Source organism: Brienomyrus brachyistius, chromosome 23 (assembly GCF_023856365.1).
Source record: "Brienomyrus brachyistius isolate T26 chromosome 23, BBRACH_0.4, whole genome shotgun sequence".
Lineage (NCBI taxonomy): Eukaryota > Metazoa > Chordata > Actinopteri > Osteoglossiformes > Mormyridae > Brienomyrus > Brienomyrus brachyistius.
The window spans coordinates 21,993,322-22,020,574 of record NC_064555.1 but is presented as its reverse complement, the minus strand read 5'-3'; the positions used below and the strand labels follow the sequence as shown (position 1 = coordinate 22,020,574).

The 27,253-nt window shown below is 41.4% G+C and overlaps 2 long non-coding RNA genes across 2 annotated transcripts in view; one reads left to right on the top strand and one right to left on the bottom strand.

The window, feature by feature from the left end:
• Positions 1 to 238: 238 nt before the first annotated feature.
• LOC125718919 (uncharacterized) lies at positions 239 to 19,424 on the bottom strand. The gene is made up of 3 exons (XR_007384981.1): positions 16,801 to 19,424; positions 1,953 to 2,203; positions 239 to 532 (listed from the first exon to the last, which is right to left on the bottom strand). It is a non-coding gene; the product is annotated as an uncharacterized LOC125718919 (long non-coding RNA).
• A 1,803-nt stretch (positions 19,425 to 21,227) lies between these two features.
• LOC125718920 (uncharacterized) overlaps positions 21,228 to 27,253 on the top strand; it is a 35,223-nt gene continuing 29,197 nt past the window's right edge. The window contains exon 1 of the long non-coding RNA XR_007384982.1: positions 21,228 to 21,347. This is a non-coding gene — a long non-coding RNA (uncharacterized LOC125718920). The remainder of the gene's footprint in view (positions 21,348 to 27,253) is intronic.

The following is a 27,253-nucleotide window of genomic DNA, read 5'->3' as shown; positions in this document are numbered from 1 at the left end:
GAGGGTCGTGTGACTGCAAGTTAGGGTGCTGTACCCGCGATCAGAAGGTTGTTGGTTCCAATCCTGTTGCTGGCAGAGGAATGTCTCTGTTGGCTCCTGAGGCAATTCAATTAACCCCCAATTACTCCAGGGACTGGCTGACGTTGCTTCCTCAATTGATTGTCGCTCTGGGTAGAAGCATCTGCTATGTAAAGATGTCAAAAGCCTTCCTCGAGGTGACATTCGTGATTTTCCTATGAGCTGCTGTAAATGACAGTGTGATGCAGGAGTAATTTAGACAAACTCTTCTTTGTGTGTCCATTGTGTGCAGACCAAAGCTCATAACCTTAAAAGGATATAGCCTCATTGGGACTCCAGAATGGGGTCGGCTGTTCAGACAGTCCAGAATAGAACACAGTAGTTCTCCAAGCATGGTCCGTGCTGCGGCAGTTCTCTAGTGGGCTTGAGGAGCAGGACTCGTAAAAGCTGCTTTTGACAAACCAAGGCTGCCATGCTATTCGGCTGAGCCAGGCCTTCTGCCTGTTCAACCAACCTGGGCACAAGACATGAGTGAAAGGACAAAAATGTTTGTGAAATGTTGCTAAAAAGACCAATGGCACACTAGCACAAAATATCTGTGTGGAAAATCCCTGTACATGCAGATATTGTAAAATGACGTATTAATCACAGCAGTTCTAGTCTGAAGTCTATGCTATATATCAAACATGAACAAGACCACAAGTTTCTCGAAACACGGTTGTCTACCCACCCCAGACATATGACAGGTGAGCTTTTATTAACCACCCTTTGTAGTGAGCATTTATACCTCCTTGTCTGACTGCCGAGAAGCTTGACAGTGTTTAAATAAAAGATTTTCCCTCACTGATGTGAACCATTCTAGTAAACAAACAACACAGACAGGCCCTTTAAACTTTCCTCAACACAGCGGCGTATGAATGCGGAGGTCATGTAAGATCTGCCAGCAGAAACAACTGCAAATAATAACTGGAACAGAGAGATGCTGTATTTTATAAGCAGAACGTTAACATGTACAACTATTCATCATTTTTTGCTCGCAACAAGTTTTTGAAGAAATGCAGTTGAAGGCTCAAGGGGCTGGCTGACATATATTTTAAAGAATTTTTTATTCCCGGTAGACATAATGTGACAGAGAATTTCACGATATAAATGTGAAGCATGTCAACTAAACCTGATCTCATATTGCTAGATGTTAGCTTTAAAAGAGAAGTTAAGGTTAGCGCTTTGCAGCCCAGCTGAATTTGAATTAAAATAGCCCACAGTCTTTTTAGGAAACGTATTTCTTGGTAGTTAATATGCTAGATGTGTTGTCAGTGAGCATATTAAACAACAATATTACAGAGGGGCTGATTTAACTCTAAAGCAGCAACACAAATAATCTCTTTGCTGATGCTTATCTAACAAGTTAATTTTCCAGAAATGAACATCGTGACATGAAGTCCGTTTTAGTGAGCTGTGTTTGTCTTGGACGTAAATGATATGAGTGAACATGCAGCAGGTCACTTTGAAGAAGGCTTTTTTGGAGGACGTCCTAATTAAAAAAATGGTGTAATCAGTGAGCTATAACATCTTAAACTTTGGTCAGATAGCTGCTGATAAATTAAATGTCACTGCAGCTTATCTATTCCATGGCTTTATGATTAGCTAGTAAAGCTTGACGTGCTTTTTACATTGACTGCAGTTTACCTGTAGCATCATGAAAATGTGGGGGATTTTTTGTGTGTAGAGAAATGAGTCCATTATCTATTTTGACAGAACGCTGATTGTTTGTATGGATTCTCTCCGTCGGCACTTGGTACCTGTCCCTGAAAGGGTCCCTTTAAATATTACATTATTAGATAGTACATGTAAGAACCAAGGTCGATAATGCAAGGTCCTGCAGTGAAGAATACTATGACTAAGACATACTCGCGCATCATGAGCATGTGACTCACCGGAGTGTCTGTCTGTTTTTTTTTCATTTAAGTGTTCCGTACATCCTTCTTCTGGCAAAGCCGTGAGCGAAGGCTCTCTGAGAACCCCGACTTCCCAAGGCGTACCAGTAACCTTCTAGAGGAAAACATCTGCCTCTGTTTTTGGTGACAGGGTCAAAGATCAGGAAGAGCTCGGGCCTCCTGAAAATGACTCCCCAAATGATTCTTCACAGATCCATTTCATTTCATGGTCAGGAACATGAAAGTGTGAACTGCAGCAAAAAGAAAAAGAAAAAGAAAAAAAAAAACAAAAAGTATGTATGGTTTTAACATTCCAACCTCCAGGGGGCCTTTAAAAATGATTCCGTTCCCCTGATGCTCTATTTTTAACGTTTATTCCATATGCTGTAGTACTAACTCATGTACTCCTGTAGAGCGACTGAGATGAATTTTAAAGAATAAGATGGAATTCCTTTGAAATTTCAGAATAATCCCTGTGCCCCATCTCCTCGCAGCGTTCACTTTTTCGTAATTTGCATTTTACAGTTTTTTTTTAAAAAAAGCATTCTTGCTGTTAGGATATTTGTAGGGTGGCAAATACAAGGAGTGACAAAAGAACCGAAACCCCCCCACTGCACCGTCTTAGGTGAGTATTTTAAGAAAAATACAACAGATTGGATTAATAATAGCCGACTGTTTATATTGTGATGACTGGCCGACTGAAGCATCGCGGTTTGTTAGCGGAGAACTACACCCGTTTATTAACTTCTGGGTGGGAGGTTTGTGCGAGCTAAGGACAAGCAAGGATCGGACACCGTTCACATAAGTCATGGGCAAACACACGCCACAATGGGGAACACAATTACTAAGCATAAGTACTACAACAATAATACAAGGGCTATATACACATGTTCGTGAGACATGCCGCGATACACAGATCACAATATATTTCATGTGATGCATATTGTTTCAGAATGCAATCTACTGAGCTGCAATTGTTCTGACTGTGATTCCACTATTAAACACCAGTTAAGCAAAGCTGCACTATTTTGCCCGGTATTTTAGTGAATGGCCCCAAATATCCCCATGTGCAAATTAATTGAAACAGCTACAGTATATGCAGATGGACTGATCACAGTTAAAATGGACATCAGTTACCTGAATTCACACTTATCACCTTGGATCTGGATTTAGGACCTGGTGGACTGATTGTAAAATTGTATGGGAATAACCCAGGATGGAGCGCCAATCCATTGCAGGGCACACACACCATTCATACCTATGGGGAATTTGATACCTCCAGTTATGTTTAGCATGTTTTTAGACTGTGGGGGAAAACCAGGAACCTAGAGGAAACCCCATGATGATATGGGGAGGTGCCTGAACCCCAGAGAATTAACATGAAACATACTTGGATGGCGGAAGCACAGTCATACCACCCAGCTCTAACCCCACCCGAGCAGGCCTGCCAGTCTGTGGGCAGAGTGCCTCCACTGTCCATCCACTCAGCTCTAACCCCACCCGAGCAGGCCTGCCAGTCTGTGGGCACAGTGCCTCCCCTGGCCACTGCATGCATGTTTGTGTAGCAACTTGTTTCAATTAATTTGTACAAGGGTGCATATTACAAATGGCAACAAGGATTATACAAGGACATGGATGAAGGTGCAGAGCAGCCAGATAAGGAAGGAATGAGGTGTAATAGATAGCTACTGGCAGAAGAAAAGCAAGTTGGAGAAGTTGAATAAGTTGACTAATTCAAAGAGTCACAGGAGGATTTTGGAAATTATGTTAAGCCTATGGAGCAGCGAACATGGATGATTGCAGATAACATCAAGGAAGACTAAAAACCATGTGTGTTTCTCTTTGTAATGGATTCTGAGACTTACAAACTATTGAAAAATCTAATCTTAGTATACCTAATGGTACGACAAACGGAAGCATGTTTTGCTAGTTCATTACACCCCAAGACGTGGATCGCTGCAAAGAGGTTTAGTATTAAGTGATGCCTACAAAAGTAGGGACAGATTGTGAGTGATTGTGTTGTGGCTTTGAGACAACGATCAGCTTGGCAGAGACATTTGGAGAACAGTTTGTAAAGGTTCTACGCTTGGAATCTACACAGCTAAAGTTGCTAGCTCAGGAGGATTTGACTTTCACAAAGGCAAATGAGCCAGCTCAGCCCGTGGAGTTAGAATCAAAAAGTACAAGGGACCTTTGGGGAATGGCAAGGAGACATAACGGATAAATGATGAAAGAAAGAGAAAAAGGGCAGTTTTAAGAGACAATTCCAAGAATAAGTGCACTATCCGGCCAAAAGTTTGTGGAGACCAGCTTGTTAAACATCTCATTCTGAAATCAAGAATATCAATCAGGGCTGTCACTTTTGATTATTTCAATAATTGAGTAATCTACTTATTGAGACTTCTTTCAATATTATAATATAATATGATTTTACATAAGTATATATGCTATAAAGGTGTGTTTACACCAGTATCACCCCAAACACGTGACTAATGCGTTGTGCTACCTGTATGATGTTACGATGGTTAGGATGTCACTTACCAATAGGAATTTTTCAGCTCTATTATAATCTTATGGGACGGCCGTCGTAAATGAGATGAGATGTTGTTATGGAGCACATGACAGTGCTGGGTTCAAACCATCAATGAGCTGTGCTTAAACATTTTTACTCAGTCATAGGAAACAAAACTTAGCAAATTTAATGATGATTCTTTTTCAGCATTATCTAGTAGGCCTACATATAAAAAAAAATTGTTTTAAGTTTACTATTGCTGCTTTTACATGAGCTCGGCATGTGCTCTCCGAGACCATCATTATCATTCTCTTCCTTGCTGATGTACTCACTCGTAGACGAGGAGAAAAGCGAACAGGAACCATTCCTGAAAAGACATTCGTCTTCTGCAGTGAGTGTTTGGGCACTGCTTTGTGTCTGCTGACAGCACTGTAAGGCTGCTAGCCGCAAAGAACTCACCTGGCAGAATCCGTCAACTCGGCTCCGATGAGAAAGGCTATCAGACCAACCGATCAGTGAGCTCACCTCAACCCCCAATGAACGAGAAACAGCGTCCAGACACGCAGATCATAAACCCATCCTTCCTTTCTGCTCCCCTGCTCCTGTTCCAGGTCCCAAATGATCACACACAAAGCCAAAATGGGAAAAGCATTGTCTGTTCATATAATCAGTACACATTCTCATGCTTGGTCTCATTTGAATGACCTCAGTGTGACTGATTTAATGGTTTCAGTCTTAAACTGATATATTGTAATATTATGAAAATTTAGAGAATGTGAGAACTTGCCTTGTTCAAAAGCTCTACCCCCTCAGTGATCAAAAGACCCTGATGACCCCATCATAAACATTCCAATTGACCACTGGCTTGAGAAGGTATCTGCCCAGTGACTTAGTATACCCTGAAGGCGATCACAAAGAGATTACAACCTAGGGCTCTAAGTGAACAATAACCGTGGCATCTGGTCAGAGTTTGCTTGGTTTGTTGTTTAAGGAAGGGTCCAGGAGAAGGTCAGGGGGACATTCTGTGGCCCGAACCCCCACATGCTAAGTGTGATTAGCATACTCACATGTTTTTGCCTTTAGTTAGGAGACACTCTATAATCGCAGCTCCCACATACTGCTGCGCAATTAGCATCTGTAGTCAGATCTGTCTCACAGCTACCGTGTTCATCTTCAGCTGAGCTATGTGTCACTTTGTACTATCTCATAGGTGCATAATGTAGTTATGTTGCTCTCTGTGTTGTGGTTTTCACTGACGATAGATGTATACTGTTTTATCCAAGTAATAAATTATGCTTTGCTTACTACTTGGTTGTCTGAACTTGCTAACTCTGGTAACTTCTAAACTTGGTTAGAGTGGATGTGTTATACTAGACAACGGTAAATTGCAATTCGGCCACTGAGTTGAGTATATCAGATGTGCTATTTTTGCACTGGCTAATCACGCTAATTCCTGCTGCTCAACCTCTGAGTTGAGTTAACTAGATATACTTGCCAGTCCCTGACCTAGTTAGCCAAACCTACTTGGCTGTGTACTTCCAACCTCTCATTTGAATTAGTTAGATATTATAAATCAGTGAGACTTCAGGCTGTCCCTGAGCTGAGGTGACCAAACAAGCCAAAAACGTAATGCTTTGCACCTGCCCCACAGTCCCTGCACCAAGATTAAGCTGAATGTGGGGAAGGTAGTGATAGGGAGTCTCACTTCATCGACCGAAGGCAGATTCCACGCATAATCACTGCCAGCATGAGCGCAGTTAGTTAACTATAGACATAGAAGTAATCTGGACAATCCTGACTTTACCAGTTAGGATATTCTAACTCAAGCCCTAAAATACCTAAATTGAAGTCAGATGTAATTTGGTTTTGCCTAAAATAATAAGTAACTTCTCAGGAGCGCTTGGATGGACCTACGCGCATTCAGAGCCTTCAGCTGTCCAATCGGATTCTGTCATTGGGCCAGTGGGCGGCTCCCTACACCACCAACTTGTTTGACAGATTCTGTTGGTAGCCAGTTCCACGTGGCAATATAGCTAGTTTTCAGCTCCTAAACATCACAGAAACTTCTCAATGTGAACTATTTCGTATGTAAATAAAATTGAATTGAATGTTATGTACTATACCACACTATATTATAGCATATTTGAATTATATATAATTCACAAATTTACGTTGTACAGTACTGTAATTTGAAAAGCATTTGAAACATCTGTACTGTATTTGAAATCATCAGTATCCATGCATCCGTTTTTCGCTGCTTATCCGGGGTCGGGTCGCGGGGGCAGCAGACTAAGCAGGGATACTCAGACCTCCTTCTCAACATTGTACATTCCTGAAACAAAGCAGCGGCTCTACTTAGATCTCCTCCTGGATGCCCGAGCTCCTCACCCCATCTCTAAGGCTGAGCCCAGCCACCCTCGGCCGCTTGTATCCGTGATCTCATTCTTCTGGTCACTACCCAGAGCTCATGACCATAGGTGAGGGTAGGAATGTAGATCGACCTGTAAATTGAGAGCTTTGCCTTCTGGTTCAGTTCCCTCTTCACCACAACAATACGGTACAGCATCCACATTACTACCAACGCTGCACCAATCCATCTGTTGATCTCCTGCTCCCTTCTTCCCTCACTTGTGGAGATACTTAAACTCCTCCACTTGAGTAACTTAGTAACTCATAATATATATTATTAGTGGACACATAACCCATACATTCAAGAATTGCAGATCAGCTGCACAGGTACAGCATGTAGAAACAGAGGATGATTCAGAGCTGTTTGGGGTGAATACAGTTCACAGTGCTTCTTCTGGAAGGAAGGACGTTACCGTGAAGTTTGATTTGGATGATAAGGATGTGGACATGCACGAGGACCAAAGGACTGCTGTCTCATCAGAAGAATGTCATCAGAAATAATAACAGATGTCTGAAATGCAAGTGAAGAAAACAGAGATACATTTGACTACTTTCTCAAAAGAAAAACCCTTTGTCATGGTGTGTGAATTTACCAGGCAGCATGGGGAACAGGAACTGACTTTGCCGAACAGGAACTGACTTTGCCGAACAGGAACTGACTTTACTGATGGGCTAAAATACATATTTAACCAAAGACAGAACCCTGACTTTTTGGTCTACACCTATTTTTGGGAGAAAGAACAAGAGTGAATTTCAGAGGAGAGGAAGGGAAACATTTTGAGGGCACTATTGATTTGTGCCATTGTAAATCTTGAAGACCAAAAAGAAGGCAAAACATTCTACGTCTGTGGTTGATAGGAGTAAACATCAAGTTGACAGCTGTTGGTAATAATAAAAGTTTTGTGTGAGGCAACAAACAATGTTAGGTAGATGCTATCTGTGCTTGTCTATAATTGCAGTGGCCAATAAGATATTAACAAGAGACATCCCTGAAGGAGGCCAGGGGGAGCTTTGAATAGCCTCCTAGTCTGTTGAATCATGATGTGTGTGAGTAGAAAGGGGACTGGTCTTATCAAGGAGGAGCCTTCTGCTGTTTGAAGCTTCCTGTTGAGAGGCCCAGAGAGAAAAGTAGATCAAGATGTTTCAGGAAAAAGATGCCTAGAGCTCTGTCACAACAAGGCAAATCATCTCCCTTATTGGCGGGTAGCGGTCCCACCGAAACGGCGAAAATGCTCGCTAATATGCAGCCGAACACTGAGAGGCTCGGCGAATGGGGCAGCGTGGCGGTGGGAACGCCTAATTCCGAGTGACGGAACTGCAACGCTGATCACGGGGTTGAAAGCTTCAAGAGGAACCGCCGTGATCCTCCCTGTCATCCTCAGGATAATGGTAGAACAGTCTGGAATCTGCTGGCGGCAGATATGAGTATCTTAAGAGAGAGATGCTCTCTCGCCTCTTCCCGTCCCTCCCCCTCTCACTGAAAACCCAACAGGCAGGCACTCAGACCAATATTCTGAACCCCTTTGGTTATCATCGATAAAAAAAAAAACATAGCCTGTAAGCCCACCAGGAGTTCTTCGGATTGCAAGAGGTTCGCTTCCTTAGGGAGGGAGATTAAGTAGGGAAAGAATAGGCTAAACGTGTTGACTAGTGCTGACCCAGAGGTCAGAGGCTAACCACTGCTATTCAGATCATCCAGTGCAATATAAATATGAAATAAATAGGATATACACCTGAATTTGGGCAAAACCCAAAGGCTAAAAACACACCACAATCATCATTCCATTATCTATCCCTTAATAGTAGAAGTTTTTAATTTGAGTTGATACATACATACCCACACACACAACAAGAATACATTTAATTTGAAGGGTTGGGAAATGTATTCATGAAAAAAAATGTAAGACTTATTAAAAAGTGACAGATGCAAAAAGCATGCAGTTGACTGTCTTTATGAAAGCAGAATTATTGTTCCATCAAATGATTTTTTTTTGTCAGAAATAAGCTAAAGTGCTACGTCAGTTGGATGTCTGGCTTCTGTAAGCTTTTCGCTATGTGATGTTCATGACAGACTTCCACATACATTAGAAAGCGGAGTCGGCAATCTTATTACAGAATCTCAAGAAAATTACTGAGGCTAAAATTCTGAGGACAGACACTGTCCTCCCTTCAATAATGTCCACTTTGTTCCATTCATTCGTGAGCCTAAATTTCTGAGGACAGACACTGTCCTCCCTTCAGTAATGTCCACTTTGTTCCATTCATTCGTGAGCCTAAATTTCTGAGGACAGAGACTGTCCTCCCTTCAGTAATGTCCACTTTGTTCCATTCAGTTTTATGAGTCATGCCACACTTTTATCCCAAATGTATTAAACCTCTTGGGCAGTTTTTTGAGTACATCCAAAGGTTTGCACTTCAAATTCACTAGGATTTACGGTGTAGAAACGTTTCTGCCAAATCGTGGAACATGATAAATCACACAAATAATTCTCAAATCCTAAGGATTATAAATAGCTGCTTTTACTACTATTGACCTCAAAGGCTTTTCAAATGATTAATGTGTTGTAAAATCTCTGGACAACATCCAAAAACAACATGAAATAGAGCAAAGTGAGAGGCTCAGCCATGGAGATTCTCTGAGTCATAACCACCTAAAACTGTGCTGGAAGAATGTGGCACAGGGTACCACATGTGTGAAGTTGAATAGCCACCAGAAAGCGTTGTTTTCTGTACATTCAGGTGATAAGCCACATGTATTGCAGAAAGACCGACCGGTCATACTGGGAACGGACCTCCGCGGCTCCGTCACAAACATGTGTCCTTCTGTGCAAATGGTAAGTTTAGGGCAAGGTCCAGTGCTGGAACTCTCTGAATAAAAGATAAGCGAAAAGAACCACTGGCTGAGCAACACAAACTGAATTACAGTGGCACCCTGTGGGGTCACTTACCCCTCACTTCATTACTTCATTACATGTATTAAGTGAGAACATGGTTTTTGCTGCTCTGTACAGCTGTTATTTACAAACATCTCCCCCCCCCCCCCCCCCACACGGGATGATATTTTTGTAGTAACATTAGATTCAGAATGATTTGATAGCTCCTGAATCTATAATCTGCCAGGTCAAAAGGCACTTTTTGCTGGTTGTATATCATACACAACACATTCTTCCTAACGATTTTTTTTTTTTACCCACGGACACCATTCCCTGCAGCATAATTACAGAAAAAAAATTAAAATGCTCCAAATAAAATATTATTGCAAAACCTGGAAAATAATGCTCTTTATGCTGGAATGAATAGTGACAACAAGACAAATATTGTATATACAGTTTCCGTAGCTAGTAAAGTAGAAATGTGTATCTGCCAGAGTCAATGTCTGATTGCTTATGGATTTCACCATTTGAAAACATGAATAATCAATCAGCTATATCTTGCACATTCCTATTAAAGACAAATAAATGAAGTGATGATGTAATTCCTATGTCTATGAACAGAACACTCCTCTGCATGAGGCAGACAGCATTTCCATTTCAGATTAGGCTTCCTCAGTCCTAAAGTAGACCCCGTATCCTTTTCTCTTCAGGCCGAGTTTTATTATGCTTGATTGAGCTATTGATTAATTAAATTTTAATGATCAAGTCTCCTTACAATGGACACTGTTAGGGAGATGCTATAATAGAAACGTTGTCTACTTGATACAGTGAAAAGAGATGTCAGAATAAGAAAATATTTTCTCCTAATATTGTGCTCATTATTTAAATGAATACATAATTATGAAACTTATTTTTATCCTTAATGAATCGTCATGGCCTTGGTGCTGAAACAGAAACCTTCTTCTGGCTGCGTTATGAACGCTTGAAGTCTAGGGTCAGCTACTCCTCACCGAGCTGCACGGAATGAGCAGAGGCGGCAGAAAGACCGACCGGTCATACCGGGAACGGACCTCCGCGGTCACAAACTCTGTCACAAACATGTGTCCTTCTGTGCAAATGGTAAGTTTAGGGCAAGGTCCAGTGCTGGAACTCTCTGAATAAAAGATAAGCGAAAAGAACCACTGGCTGAGCAACACAAACTGAATTACAGTGGCACCCTGTGGGGTCACTTACCCCTCACTTCATTACCGTAATAACCCTAGTACGTGTAAGCAGTAGGACTACTAACCCTGATGGCAAAGGCCGCAAGCAAGCCCCAGCCGCTCCTGTGTCATTGTATATGGTTATGCTTTATTTTTCCCTCTCGTGTAGTTTTTTGGTTACTTTATATCTGTTTTAGGTAAATGAGGAACAAGCTGGGACTGTATTATATAGGAACTATTATACTGACCAGTCTAAATGCTGTATGCATGATGTACGTACTGTATGAGAAACTGGGGTTAATTCCCAGTACCGGACTTTTTTATTGGGTTTGCTGTGATTTCTTTTGTGCTGATTTTATTCATTTCCTTTGCTTGTATGTTGTATTTTATTTTACTTTTCTTATTTATCTCTAAGTACCACAGTTACAGGATTGGTCTGTATTAATTTCTTCATTTATTCTTAATGGGTGTTTAGAGTATAGGAGGAGTCCAGGTGACTTTGTTTTGTATGTCATTATTCCTCAGTTGATTGTAAGTCATTGTCGTTGTGTTATTGTCACACTGATTGCTTGGATTATCTTTGGCTGTTATTTCAATGGGGATGATATATGTGATGGTTCTTTTATTTCCCCTGGACATCTGCTGCTGCTGTTTACCTACATCTGTACACCTGTGTCTTTATGCCAAACAGGTCCATCCCCTTGAGTGTACTGAGAGACTTTACTACTTTTAATGAGTGTAAAAGTAAAGAAGTGTTTGAAGTGTCGCAGCGGGCAGCACGGGTCCTTGCATTAATAGTAAACCATAAGGGATTTTTAAAGGGTTTGAGTTGTTGATTGAAGGGGACTCCCGCCTTGATAATTAGGAGTGGCGCAGTCACCAACTTGAGTGCCGAAGGCCACACATAGCATAGTTTAGCATGATACTGCGGGCGGAGTGGCGGCTCTGAGGTTAGGGATCTGTGGCAGCAATCGGAAGGTTGCTGGTTCATATCCCGTGAAATGCCAGGAATAGTTTTACTTTGGCTACATTGGGCCCTTGAGAAATGCCCCTAACCTGTAGTTGCTTCGTTCTGGGTGTGACGTTAATGTACATCCACCCCCGCAAGCAGTCACCCGAATGTCATGCTCCTTACCTCATGTACTTATCTTTCTTCCGCCTCCTATTTGTGAAGGATGGATTACTGTGTAATCAGTGATGTTGGGAAAAGGGGGGTTGGCATATCTTATCCTTCATGGGATGACATTTATTAGTGATTATCTTTTGATGAGGTTGCACTGTTGTGCTTCAGCCTGTTTTATGGCTGTGTTTGCTTTCCTTTTTACATTTACATTTACAGTATTTGGCAGACGCCCTTAGCCAGAGCGACTTACATAAGTGCTTTAAGACGCTGCGATGAATTTTTCCAACACTAGCTCAATAAGGACCCAAGCTATGAATACCATCTATCCGAACACTGTTGAGAAAGTGCAATTTTTAATTTTTTTTTTGTACACACACACACACACACACACACACACACACACACACACACGGAAATGAGCTGAGTAAGAATACAGAGTACTACTTCAGGTATTTCTGAAAAAGGAAAGTTTTGAGTTGTCGCTTGAAGACAGCCAAGGTTTCCGCTGTTCGGACATCAAGGGGGAGTTCATTCCACCAACTAGGTGCCATCACACCTTGTCTCCATGATTTGTTGAACGAGGGGCTACGTACTGAAGAGCAACTTTTAACTAGGCAAGTTCAAAGGCTACAGGCTGGTAATGAGCGGTTGCAGAGGTTGCTTAGCACCAGTGTTTGTAGAATGATATGTTTACCTGTTAAGAGAGAGAACGTGCCCTAGGTTCTGTGGTCGGACAACTGATGCTTTGTCCGTAGTTGAATGGATTGGGGAAGCTTGTAGGTCATTGGAGATGCATTATATGTCTTGTGCAGATCAGACCATGTTTGTGTATGATCTACACAAAGCTTAAATTAAAACATTTAAATTAAATAACATTTCTTCCCCCTGCTGAGAGAAATGATCCCAGCAGAACTTTTGAAGTACTGTGGGAGGAGCATGGCTGCTCACACTCATTTGTGTCTTTGCAGAAGCGGATTCTTCAGTGTAAGCAGTTAGGAGGATCTGTCCAGATCAAGAACCTGTTTGGGAGAACTCCCATGTGTGACTTCTTTGGAGGTCAAGCCATGCTGTGAACCTGGGGCACTGCCCGATTCTGATAGCTTTACTGCGGGACCAATTAGCGGAACTTGTGAGAGATGGGATGTTATGAAGGGAACTCAAACATTCTGTGAGGCTTTGACCCTGAATCTTACTTTCTGAGTGTATACAATGAGCATATTTGCTGGGTAGAAGATGGGGAACATATGAGTGCACCGAAGGCTTGAGCTTATTCCTTTGATTCTTGGTGCAGTTCATTGATGAGTGTGAGGCCACCAACCATATCATGAAGCCTAATTCCAGTGACGAGTCGTTAGAATTAGATGAGTGTTTAAGCAAACAGCTGTGACAGGCTGTGGGGAAAATGAGGAGTCAGATATGGAGGTTTGAGGCTGAGATCTTAATTGGAGCAGGCAAAAAATCAGGGTGTTACGGTCCAGGAGAAAATACAGCATCGGCAGACAGAATCCAAATCGAAAGGCGAGAGAAACAAGGGTTGGGCAAGATTCAAACAAAGATCAGAAGGGATGCCAAGACAAACGCAGAAATGAGGAACAGAACAGAATCAGGAACCAGAAGATGGATATCAGTCTAAGGCACAGTAAACTAGACTAATTTATTAGGAGCTCAATCAGAGCATGAATGGGTGTGGCTGTAAATAGAAAACCAGTTCTTCTGTGTCTGGCAGCAGAGGAGGGGCTACCATTGAGGAGGGGCTACCATTGAGGTGATAACCATTGGAACAGGTCTTTCATGTTAGTGTGATGTGGAAGATTCGGACAACAGACATCCCTTAGGAAGGCAGGACAGCCAAGATCAGCCAAGGACTTCTAGGGAAGGAACTATGATAGCACCCTCCCTTCAATGTTTATTCTGTGGCTGAACTGCTAGGCTGGTGAGGAAATCCTGAATCACGGAGGGAATGAGAATGTGCTATGCAGGAATCCAAGATCGTCCCTCTGGCTTGCACCCCTTCCACTCAATAGCTACTGGAGGCTCCGTCCCCGGCGCTGCACATCTCACGGACACCGGCGACTCTTCACCACCTTAGTTATTAAGAATAGATCCACAAACTGGGGAGCCTGCATGAGTGGCAGAACCTATAGAGGCAAATCCTGAGGGTAGCACTGGCACCATGGCTTTCAAACCTTTGCCGTGTTCATACAATCGGGACAAGGCATCTGGTTTAAGATTTTTGGTGCCTGACCTACAGACACATCTGTAACTTGAAACACGTGAAGAACAGGGATCACCTTGTGTTTAAATGCTTCATTCTAATATCATAGAGAACGGATGGCCCTGACCCCTGTCTTGGAGAATCCACCTCCACCATGAACTCGAGGGATCCCTAGTCTACAGACAAAAGCCTCCTGTATCGCTGATGTCCACCGAAAACGGTCTTTGGGAGCGGATAGTGCTGTGAATAAATCATCTATAAAAGTACATTTTAGAAGTCAGGGACTCCTCGGGAGGATAGTGTGACAACTGACCTTGTCTCATGTGCCTGCCACACAGCATTAGGATGCTAGTGGTCCCACACATAGACAATATCGTAATGGGCCTGATAGTAGACCTATGTGTTTACATTATGAGAAACTGGGCCATATCTCATGGATTTATTTTGCTGATATACCCTCACTGTCAAGTGGGAGAAAAAGATGGGTAGATCAGGGCCTGGGGAGCAGTACAAGGGCTGGGGTTGCAGAGCAACAGGGACACTAGAACCCTCTGGTGTCAGGGACCCACCATCAGAAGGGGATTCTAGAGGCTTGAGTGCTCACCCTAAAAACTCGACCAAGCTCATAGCAGGGCGTCCTTTAGTCGAAGTGGGGATGGCGAGTGTCACGATCTATTATTTATTGGACACAGAGTCCATGGTGACCACCATCCAAGAAGGTCTATTCTGACAGCTTTTCCAGTCGGAGGACAATAGACAGCTGCAAGAATGTAGCTGGCTGTGATTAATTATGAAAATGGCAACACATTGGTTACCTTCCTCAGGGTCACACCGCTGCTAATCCAGCCCGAGCTTGATGGGTATGTGCTACGTAAGACCCTCACAATCATGTGTGGAGACCTTCTGGGGGTATCTGGTGAAAATGTTAAGGCAAAAGATCATGATCTTCTGGGGATTAATGTGATTAGTCACTGTTATGGTGAGCTGTTTTACCAGCATGAATCCACACTATTGCAGTCGTCGTCAGTGCAGTTGGTGGGGGAGGTTTGGAGAGACGCTCTAGCTGATTGTTATAAGTTGGACTGTGTTTGGGCAATGTGAGGGTGTGTGGGTGAAAACTTGTGTTGGAAATTAATGCCAGCCATAGTAGCCTAGGTGCCGTCTTGTTCCAACAACATCAGGGGGTGAGGAGACCATTTGCTAGTTGGGGGCTCCATCAAACGAACCGGTATATCTAACTACAGTTCCATGAAACTTGAATTCATGACTCTTAAATGGACAATAATTGAAAAGTTACAAGGGTATCTTCCAGGAATGATGTTGTATACACAAACAATTATTATCCCCTTAGTTACTTGAAAATGGCGAAACTGGGAGCTGTTGAACAGCACTGGGTTTCCCAGCTGCGATTGTTTGATTGTGAGATTAAGTATCACCCAGGGACTATGAATCGAAATGCCTTATTTCATTTTCCAGTTTCACCTAGTCCGAAACTCTGCTCAGGTGTCACTGTTCCTCCATCTATTCATGTGGCTGCCAATATGGAGGGTGAGACTATCAGCAATCAGTGGTTTTGTCTTCTCGTGTTGTAGATGTTTCTGCAGTAAGGAAGAAAGCTGAGCTTCAAGCCTTACAAACTACAGATTCGATCATAGGTTGATTTTCAGTGTATTACATGGTGCACCTCCTTCTTCTGTGGTGCGAAAGGGAGAGTATGCAAGTGTTTTGGAGCAGGTACAACAGTGGTCTTACAAGCAGTGATGGGGTCCTTCATTGATTTGTTTAGCCTCCTGACGACAGTCCTGTAGTGGTACAACTGGGGTTGCCACAATTTTTGCAGAAAGAAGTGCTTTTTGCTCTGCGTGACAATCGGGGTCACCGAGGTTGTGAATGGGCCACTAGTTTGGTGTGAGAATGATGGTATTGGCCTAATTTAACACTAGAACCAGCAGTGTTTTTTTTAACCTCTTTTAAAGAGGGATATTGAAAAGTGGTGCCGTGCTTGAGAGAATTGTGTAGTACAAAAGGCTTCTCAACCTCTGGAAATAGTGGCAAGGGATTTTACCCTATTGGAAAAGGGAAGTGACGGCAGAGAGAGTTTTCTGATTGTAACAGACTTTCCGTTTTGTACATTTGCACAGGCCTATATCACCACGGACCAGAATGTGAGGACATTAGCTCATATATTGATTGAAAAGTGGTTTTACATGTGTGGGGTGCCACAGTGCATTCATTTAGATCAGGGGCATAATTTTCATGGTGAATTGTTGTGCCATTAGTGTAAGCTTTATGGAGTAAAGAAAAGCTGAATTACTCAATACCATCCTGAGGGTAATGGACAGTGCGAATGTATTAACAGAAGCAAGCACAGTCTTTTGCGAACACTTCCGCGAGAACAGGAACTAAGGCGGCCACATTATTTTCTGCAGTTGTGGTTTACATATAGCATTACTGTCCATTACACTATGGGTTTCTCTCTGCATGAGCTTACGCTTGGGTGGAAACCACACTCACCTGTCGACGTACGTCTGGGAAGGTTGGATTCTGAGGTAAAGGGACCAGTTCCAAATTAGGTACAGCAACATCAGGAACATTTGCAGGTCACTCAGGAGATTGCCAGGCAAAAAAAAGAAATAAGCATTTTGAAGATACTTGGTTCTCTGTAATGGTTGATACATTCGCTGGAAACAAAAGATGTTTTCACATTGCAGTAACTTTTTCCCAGAACCAGGAACTTTTTCCAAGAACCAGGAACTTTTGTTTTGCTCATACCACAGGAACTCAGCCCAACTAGTTTCACAATGGTAGTTCCTGAACCCTTTTTAAGTACTTACCCCAGACTAGGTACTTTTTGTTAGAACACGGACTATAGGGGAGGAGTTGATGACTTGTTGATTGGTTGACCACAAGCACCACCACTAGCTTGGAAGATATGCAATAGTGTGGGGAAAAGAGATATAATTGGCGAAACAAAAATTAAGCAGATAAAATTAATTTTTTTACTTCGGTTACATTTAATTACATTTTATGCTTGTGTCTCCATATTTCTGCATCAGAAAATCTGATCGATAACCAATATACTTTTGTCTAATTTCCGGTGATTATCAGCAGAATACGTGACAGTTTGTCATTCTGCGAGACTAGAAGATCAATCTGCCAGCAAGATTAAATAATGAAAAATAGACATGTCGCGGGTTGTATGAATAAAATGTATGTACATAAAAGGCTGTGACTCATTTTGATTACAATTGCTCCCCCCCAATACCCAGAGGTGGAGATCTCAGGTCCAGAAAGTACAAATCCAGACAGTTGAGTATAAAGAGTCACAGTCACAGAGTACTCAGCTGGTTGGTTGAAACAATATCTTGGTCTGGATTTGTACTCTCTGGACCTGAAATGTCCACCTCTGCCAATAACTAACAAATAACTTGAAACAACTTGTTCATTCTCCCTTGTTTTGGGGTGGTGGTGCAGTTTTGAATTATGTATGAGGTTTAATCTATGAGCTTTTGTGTCTCCTGTGCTTATTTAGCATAAAGGTCCCAGTTCTGTAGTGCATTGTGAAAGCGACACCGGAAAGTGGTCAGGAGCTTCATAAGTCTCTGGTCCAGATCACCCATTTCTTTTGTACTGATTTTATTTGTTTCCCTTGCTTGTGTGTTGTGTTGCAACGGTCTGTTTACTTTTATTTGACTTATTTATCTCTAAGTACCACAGTTACAGGATTGGTCTGTATTAATTTCTTCATTTATCCTTTATGGGGGTTTAGAGTATAGGAGGACATTTGCTGCTGCTGTTTACCTACATCTGTACACCTGTGTCTTTACACCAAACAGGTCCATCCCCTTGAGTGTACTGTTCCTTTGCTACTGTCAATGAGTGTGAAAATAAAGAAGTGTTTGAAGTGTTGCAGCGGGCGGCACGGTTCCTTGTATTAATAGCAAACCACTGGGGATTTTTAAGGGGTTTGACTTGTAGATTGAAGAGGGCTCCCGTCTTGATAATTGGGAGTGGCGCAGTCACCAACTCGAGTGCGAAGGCCACATTCACACCCTGTAATCTGGTTATTTTAAAGACTGCTATGATTATGTGGCTCAAGGTCAGTTACATCTTCATTACATAAGAACATAAGAAATTTACGAAGGAGAGGAGGCCATTCCGCCACTCAAAGCTTGTTTGGGGGGAACTTAACTAATAGCTCAGATGTAACCTTCCTGGGAGGTTAGGGTCGGCACCGACCGGTTTTTAAGTTTAAAATGCATAAAAGCAGCACATACATTCGTGTACTGCATCAAAGCTTTTCAGCTTTCTCAGGAACTAAATCAAGACAAGGCATGACCATACAGCTTCCATTACTTTTTCAGTTATCGAAGTTAAACTGATTGGCCTATAGTTTCCTAGGTTAATTCTATCCCCTTTTTTGAATATGGGTGTTATATTAGCATGCTTCTAATCAGAAGGTACCACACCAGTAGATAAGGATTTCTGGAATAGTAAAGTTAAAGGTTGGCTAATAATATCCCTCATCTATAGGTACGATGCCATCAGGGCCCTGAGAGTTATTTATTTACGTATTTAGCGGATATTTTTATCCAAAGCAACATGCATTTTTGAGAGAGCTGGGTCAGCCAATGCTTGGAGCAATCGGGGTTAAGGGTCTTGCTCAATGACCCAACGATGAAATCACTCTGCTGACTACGGGAATGAACCATCCGATCGCAAACACACTGTCCTAACCTGCTGAGCAATGCACCACCTCGGTTGTGTGGAGGTGAGGAGCTGGAGTGAATTTGCTGTGCCCTGTTCATGCGTGGACATTTCTTAACTGCCATATAGCACCCGTTTTACGTAGTTATTTATTAGGCTTGCTATTGTGCTAGTGTATTCTGCTGGACATCTTCTAGGGTTATGGTGAAATAAATGGCTTGTCCTTCACCCTTTTGGAACACTCACCGGTGACCTTTCAGTCACAAGCATTCTGTTAAGTATGGCACCGCGAGCCTCAGGCATGATCAGGTGAAAATGGGAGAACAGAATGTATGTAAATCCATTATGTGTCACGTTTGATGGACATAAAATTTCAAGCCAACTGAAGCAGAAACACACTCACATCGTAGCGTCCCCGTCCCCCAACTACCGGCAGAACCTTCCTTCTGCAAAAAAGAAATAAACGTAATAAACTATATTTTTAGGAATATTTGTGTTGATTTAAACAAATAATACAATCCTCCAAAAATGATATTGCTATGTGAGAGAATGTCTGGTTATGATTAGATCAAGTGTCAAACCATCATGCAACATGCTTCCTGCTGAAACCCTCTATCACTCACGTCTCCTGTCATTCTAAAACGAGGATTACCGACGGTACATGACAAATCTAGACTTTGGCCAGCTCAAATACTTAGCCATAGTGTCAATTTATTGATCTCGGATTATAAACTCCACTTTGTTTTGTTCTTACTTATTTGTCACAAAGGTACAGAAATAGACATTCTTTGTTGCTGCAGCCATTTTGTCTTCAGCAAAGTTTGGTTGAAGTTTTATATATTTTGATCATTTACAGACTTCGATCATGTTGAGCAACCACTAAACATCAATAAAACTCTGAAAAAAATTGCCAGGAATAATGTCTTACAATGTATCACAAAACTAAAAGGTGAGTGTATGAAAAACTTCCATTTTAACATTTGACTCATAGTTAAGGAGCACCCTAATATATTGTATTGTTTTATTATTATAATCAATAATAATAATAGTAAATAAACATGTACCCATACATTGCTCACTATAGCCTTTGCAGGGAATCATGTTCCTATGTTTTGTAACTAAGAAAAGGCATGCACAATAAAATAGGTATTTTATAAATCAGTGCACCTTGCCACTGAATAGAAAATACAAGTTTTAATTAATGTGGTGATGTCATCCAATGAAGACTGTGATTGGTTAATGAATATTATACTGCGATTGAGTATAAAACACTGCACATTGCAGTACTGCACTCGGTAATTCCTTCAAGTCAAAGATTGCATTAATAAACAGGGACAGAAAAGTTACATCGTGTCTTGCAGGCCTGCTGGGTGCCGCTTAGTGAGTGAAATGCATTTCAGGAACAGCAAAGTGGTCATCAGCTCACCAGGGACAATGAAAAAGATGATGGATGTACAATGAGCAGGTTCAAGTAGCTGTACAAATAACTGTACGTCTTGTCGAATATGTCAGTCACAGATATCAGTAGTTACATCCATCCATCCATTTTCCAAACCGCTTATCCTACTGGGATCCTTTCATGATCCTTTCATGATGTAACTATTGCATGTGTGGCCATTGCGATGTCACAATGGCCACATACTGCCACCCACTGCCACCACCATGTCAAATTTGGTCCCCCCCACCCCAATGTCAAAGTCCTTCCAATGACACTGAGCACAGGGCAGGGAGCCTGGGCTCCAGTACATGTAGCCCCTGGGATATCGTTCAGTGTAAACTGAACTTCCAGTTACTGATTGATACTTCATTACAGTTTCCCTCCCTGATATTTACATTTGAGATTAGATTTTACATGCCATTACTTTTCAGTCATGATAACCAGTGTGTGAAGAGAATTTCGTTTTAAAACCACTATGTGGACATCATTTGCAGTAAATACCACAGTATATTAACGGACCGTATATCGACCACAGATGTCCTTAGTACACACAACGGTATTCTGTGAGTCAATGCTAACACGGCCTGTGAGCCTGCCTGATGGTATTTGGAAGACCCAGGAAGAATCATATAATCCATTCTTTCTCCCTCTGTGTCTTTGGATGTCCTCTGAGGCAGGATTCAAATCAGCATGTACAGGCCAAACTGATATTGGCATCTAATGTTGCACTAATGGGATTACAGGGGATTGTGTCAGCTGATGGCTATTGTTTGTAATCTGTTTTGACAGCATGTGACTTGTGAACCAGTGGCAGGCCGATCTTTTCTCTCCGTTTGATCTGAAATTCAGGCAGGATACAAGGAGTGAAAAGGCTGCAAAGTGGTGAGACCACTGCAGTACTTTGCTGATGCCGCAGGTAATGGAAAGTAAAAGATCATTCTCTCTCCGAGTGAATGCATTTAAACACTGTGTTCTGTTTCTTTCGCCACTTTGGAAACAGCTCCGAATGCATTTGGTTGTATATTTATACGTGTTGCGGTGGGTTAAGTGATGGACTGATTTTCGTTCAAGTGTGATTAGCTATAGTCACCTATGAAATGTAATCCATAAACACAAGACAGATATTGGACAGGCAATTCGATCTCTTGATAATTATAACCTTAATCACATGTCCTCCTTGTTTTGTCTCGGCTTATGCTAATATAGATGACTCCCTTACATTCTATAAAAGTCAATATCCACATATTTTAGAGTTTATGTACTCTGTAAGAGAGGAACACACTGTGTATTGCTGATGTTACTAAAAGTCATTTAGCTCTAGGGCCAGCTGTAATGCTGTGTCAGGTATTTCAAATTTATTTCATAATCCATTTCTTGCACCTTGGAAGAACAATAATGAAATGTTTATGATGGATTTTCAACATCTGAAATTATTTTACAGCCTTTACTTTTCTTTACAGGCTTCTAAATCAAATGTTAAATTAGATTTTTTGAGCATAGGAGTTTAAAAGCTGTCATGGATTAGCTACAGACTACAATGAAGTAACATTCGTAAAACTATTTTCTTTCAATAGTTTTTTTTTTTCTCACTAACGATTTACAGTAGTAGTTTTCAACAGAATGATAGCAGAAATATCCCAATGAATATTGTCCTTGTCCATCTGATTACTCCCGCTGACCACTTTGCATGGCCATTTTATTCCTCTCTCCTCATCACTCACCATCTTTTAAGACGGAAAAAAGGGAATGATATGTTGTGAGAAACCATGTTCCTTAGTTTCAATGTTATTTTCAGGGCTTCAGCATTGGATGAATGAATCATTGTACTTTGAGAGCGATATGTGACATTTCTAGCTCATGTCTAGGGCAAACAAAATCTTCTGCTTCAGCTTATACTGTATGTTCACAGCAATGGTCAGGAACCTTGTGTTACTCGAACAGAAAATGTGTTAACTCTCACTCAGTATGGTCTCTAAGTACCATGGTAGCATAGGTGGTCCTGGGCTCCCTCAGATGGAACTCAGGCCCCCCCATTCAGCATTCACAGTGAGCAATACAAAACGATAAAACAATTTTGTGGTAGGTATGCAGAGGTGGACATTCCAGGTCCGGAAAATAAAATTCCAAACCAGGATTTTGTTTCAACCAACCAGTAGAGTATAAAGAGTCACAGTGACAGAGTACTCATCTGGTTGGTTGAGACAAAATCTTGGGCTGGATTTCTTTGACTTTCTGGACCTGAAATGCCCACTTCTGCAGGTATGTGTGTGCATGGTTAGATCAGTCCTAGGAAATGTGCTGCTGACAGGCTAATAGATGTTTCTCTCTCTGTGTTCATTTGGTCTAAGTAATGCCACAGGTCATTTAAAAACTGATTAAAAAAAATATGTAGTTCAGTCTGTAGTGTGATTTTGAATTGTTATGGGACTGCCCCCACCCCCCCACCCCCCAATTTGGCCGATCCATGCTGTGATTTCTGGCTCTACTATTGATCTGTAAACCCCCATTTTGGGAAACATCTATTTATACCTACCAGATTGTTATACACATGAAGTTCTGTTTATATATGAAGTTCTGTCTTATAGTGTATTTGAATTATACACAGTTCAGATATTTCTTTCGTACAATACTATGATTTAAAAAGCTTTTGAAACGGCTGTATCGTATTTTGAAGGAGTCAATAAGTCAGTAAATATCGACGCTGTCCGTTCAATTACCTTATATTCATGTAATCAATATACAAATGTCAATTAGATGGTAATCCGCCTGAGACATAAAGAATAAGAGAAAAAAAAATCAGTTATAATCATCATCTGCTTATAGTGATCAGTTTCACCCAGACAGATATGATCACTATAAGAATTTTCCACTGTAATTCCATTAAACACTACATAATAAAATGTACCACTCAGAACCATTAATTTCTAATCTCTGAGCAACGGGCTGTTCCTCAAATCATCTGATTCAGGCTCAGATATATAGGGTTGGATGCCTGAATGCTACACCGGTTCACCACCTGTATTGACTTATTTACAGTTATGCGTTACTTAATGATAGGGATACGCTTTGAAAAAAGCGTGGGTAAGTGATTTTGTCATTGTACATAGAGTGTACTTACACAAACATAGACGGTATAGCCCACCACACATCTAGGCTATAGTAAGCTTTTTCTTATTGAGTATAAAGTGTACAGTGTAAAATAACTATAAAAAGTTGAGTATAGTTAAGTACATAAACCAGTAACATAGTTGTTTATTATCATTATTAAGTATTATGTACATAATTGTGTGTGCTATACCCTGGCAGTGTAGTAGGTTTGTTTTAACCAGTATCACCACAAACACGAGTAATGTGTTGCCATTCAACGTCACTACATGATACACCAAAGCGTTGTTATGCGGTACATGGCTGAGGAGATATTGGTTCTGGGTGAGCCATTACCTCACTAATAACCAGCCAATCAGAACAGAGCATATGAACACCAAAAAAGGGAAAACGGCCTGATTCATTCTAGAATAAAATAATAGGGCTGTAAATTAAGCCTGTAAGACCACTTCTTGGCATTTTTTGACTAAACCAAGTGCAGATACCTTCTATGTAGACACCAGAGAACAATGAAAAAATTCTGAAAAAATTGCATTCAACATTTTAATATGCGAATGCTTCAGCATCCCTGCGACAATATATTTGTTCAGTGTACAGAATAAGAACATGTCTGGTTTGTTAGCAATTACTACAGTGAATGCTAGTGGATAAATATAGCGGGTGAAATTCAAACAGGCCAGTTGGCTCGTCATGCACCCTGGCCAAGATATCGTGGGGTATGATGAAGTCATGCCTTCTCTATTAGTGTCACGCATCTAAGACTGCGCGCCTTGTCTAGACTGCGGCTAAGCATGGAGAAGCAAACACGTCTTCCAGCTTGAACTGGTCCTCCCACCATGTTAAGACACCAGCTATATAGAAACACCACAAATACGCAATCATCCATCTGATGATAAAATCTAGATATCTCAGTGGTACAATGATGAGTTGCATTAAGACGTGCTGCGTGATAACATTTATCTTTCTGGAAAACAGGGCAGACCCTTATTCTGTAACCTTAAGAAACTAATAACCAATAAACTTTTAGTTGTTTTTGCAAATTACAAGAAGCAGTGAAACAAGCTACAGCCAAGTGCCTTTGGAGTAAACACACACACACAGACACACATACAGACACACACACATAAACATACACACACACACAGACACAAACATACACACACGCACAAACATATACACACACAGACACAAACATACACACACACATAAACATACACACACAGACACACACACACAAATATACATACACACACGTGCACACACACACAAAGACACAAACATACACACAGACACACATATACACACAGACACACACACACACACACACAGGCCCAAACATACACATGCACACACAAACATACACACGCACACACACAAACACACACAGACATAGATGCAGACACAGCCCAATTTCCATATCCCTATATTGTCTGTCCCTTATCTCTCTCCTGTTCCTTTTCCTAATCTGATTGACATATTCCACCAGGCCATGCAGTCTCCTGTTTCCTCCTCACTCTTAGGTTCAGCTTCCAAAATGCTCTGGTATGTACTGCCAAGTAGCACTTTCACTTGCACAGAGCTCCTGTTTGATGCCTGGGGTTAAGGTATTAAGGACACAATCTGGTGGTTAACATACCAGCTGATATCATCAAGCATGCCTGGCCAGAAGAATTTGTTAATTCCTTTTTAATTCTTACACCTCACCTCAGCGTTAACCCCCCTCCACTTTAAGGGTAATCCCAGGGTATCATTAAATATTATACACCATTGGCTAATGTGCTCAGGAAGAATGGCCTCAGATTGCGATGGTACCGGGCCCCTCTCATGACAGACCGATAAAAAAATTACACACATTGTGGCCAGGTTTTACAGTTTTTGTCCATTGCTTGAACACATTTTGCAAAACTTGGCTCATGGTGCCAAAACTCTACACACAAGGAAGTAAGGAAAAACACTGGGAAATAAACCATTCACATCTATGCCAAATACAAACTCTGCCATCAAAACTGAACAATCCTTTGTCAAAACCTCACTTTGATGACTAAATGATGCCCACTTCCACATGTCAATACACTCTCATATCAGCGGCAACACACTAGTCTACTTTATATAAAACACTGCAGTCTTTCACTTTTACTGTTTTTATTCAGTTACAATTCCAAATGTTTCACATAATTCCAAAAATAAAATACTGAAATCAAAATACTGCAATTACATTACAGTAGTGAAATTTATATGACAGGAAATTCAGTTAAAGCAAAAATAAAACAAACTGAACTTCACACAAAAGAAGTTACATGTATGGATCCTGCTGTCTGTCGGGGTCGGGCCACAGGACCTCGTCCACATCGCAAGCAATATTTTCTCTGGCTAAACATCGGGGAAAAAATCCCCTTGTGTGTCTAATCCATCCCTGAATTGACCTGATTTCAATATCCCCGCAGGCCTGTTCCATTGCTTGTAAAAGTGGCATTCGGGCGTGGGGTTGGCGGTCATATACGCGCCATCTCCATGCTGAAAAAAACTCCTCTATAGGATTCAAAAATGGGGAGTAAGGGGGCAAGTACACCACTTCAAATCCTTCATGATTAGTAAACCAGTCTTGGACCAGAGCAGCCTGGTGGAAACTAACATTGTAACAGTACATGTACGTAACATATACATGTAAGATGAGACAGTACTGTAAATACTCAAGCTACATTACTGTAGTAGAGGAATTGAAGACATACCTGTTTTCCTGTCGGAATGTCCTTATGATGGATGCGACCGTGAAACGGCTAAGATTGGGGTGGACTCTCTGTCCAGCTTCCCTCATAGTCAGACCATGGTTTATGACATGGTCCACCAAAGTTGCCCTAATGTCATCAGAAATGATGGTCCTTGCACTGCCTCTTCGTCCACGTCCTCCTCTTCCTCTGCCTCTAGCTCTCCCTCCCTCCATGCTGGCAAGTTCTCCAAAATGGCTTAGCTAAGGCCTTTTTGTAGCTGACTGATTGGTGTTCAGTTTTGTTAGTATATGTTTTCAGGTGTGTGTCTAATTGTTTTCAATGACAGACTGTGTTTTGTATTTTGAATAGATGTGTTTTCCCAATGGTACTGCGAGATTTCATTTTTGAACAAAGTGTCTTGTGTATGAAATAGTGTGTTGTGAGCAGGAGCAAGTGTGTTGTAGACAGGAGCTAGTGTTTTGCAGAATTGCAACCAGAGTGCAAAGCAGCACTTTTGTTTAAGGTATGGTTACACTTTGTTTAAGGAACAGCCACAACAACTTCAAGTTGGGTTCCTTTGGTTTTAGCATCTGTCAATAGTGTTTAAGCAATTGGTAAAAACTGTAATATATTGTGGGAACTAATTTAAAAATTGTGGCCAAGATCTTCCTAAAAGGAACAAACAAATCAGTAAAATGTGCCCTCGATTTAACTAAAATGAGGGAAGGAATGAATAAAACGTGCCCACAATTTAATACATCCCGGGAACTAATTAATAAGACATGGCCACAATTTAACTGAAACGAGCGAACAAATCAGTTCGGTAAAGTGCCCTGGCTCTCAATATTTTACGTAAGTGCTTCTCACTAATAACTTGTGCAATGCAAGGCTTTTAAGAATGTGTTTGTAGGTCATTCCAACCTAAGGATGCGACTTCCCATCTGAAGACATACGGGGCATCCGTCCTGGTAATATACGGGGGGGGTCAGTGTACAAAATGTACACTGAA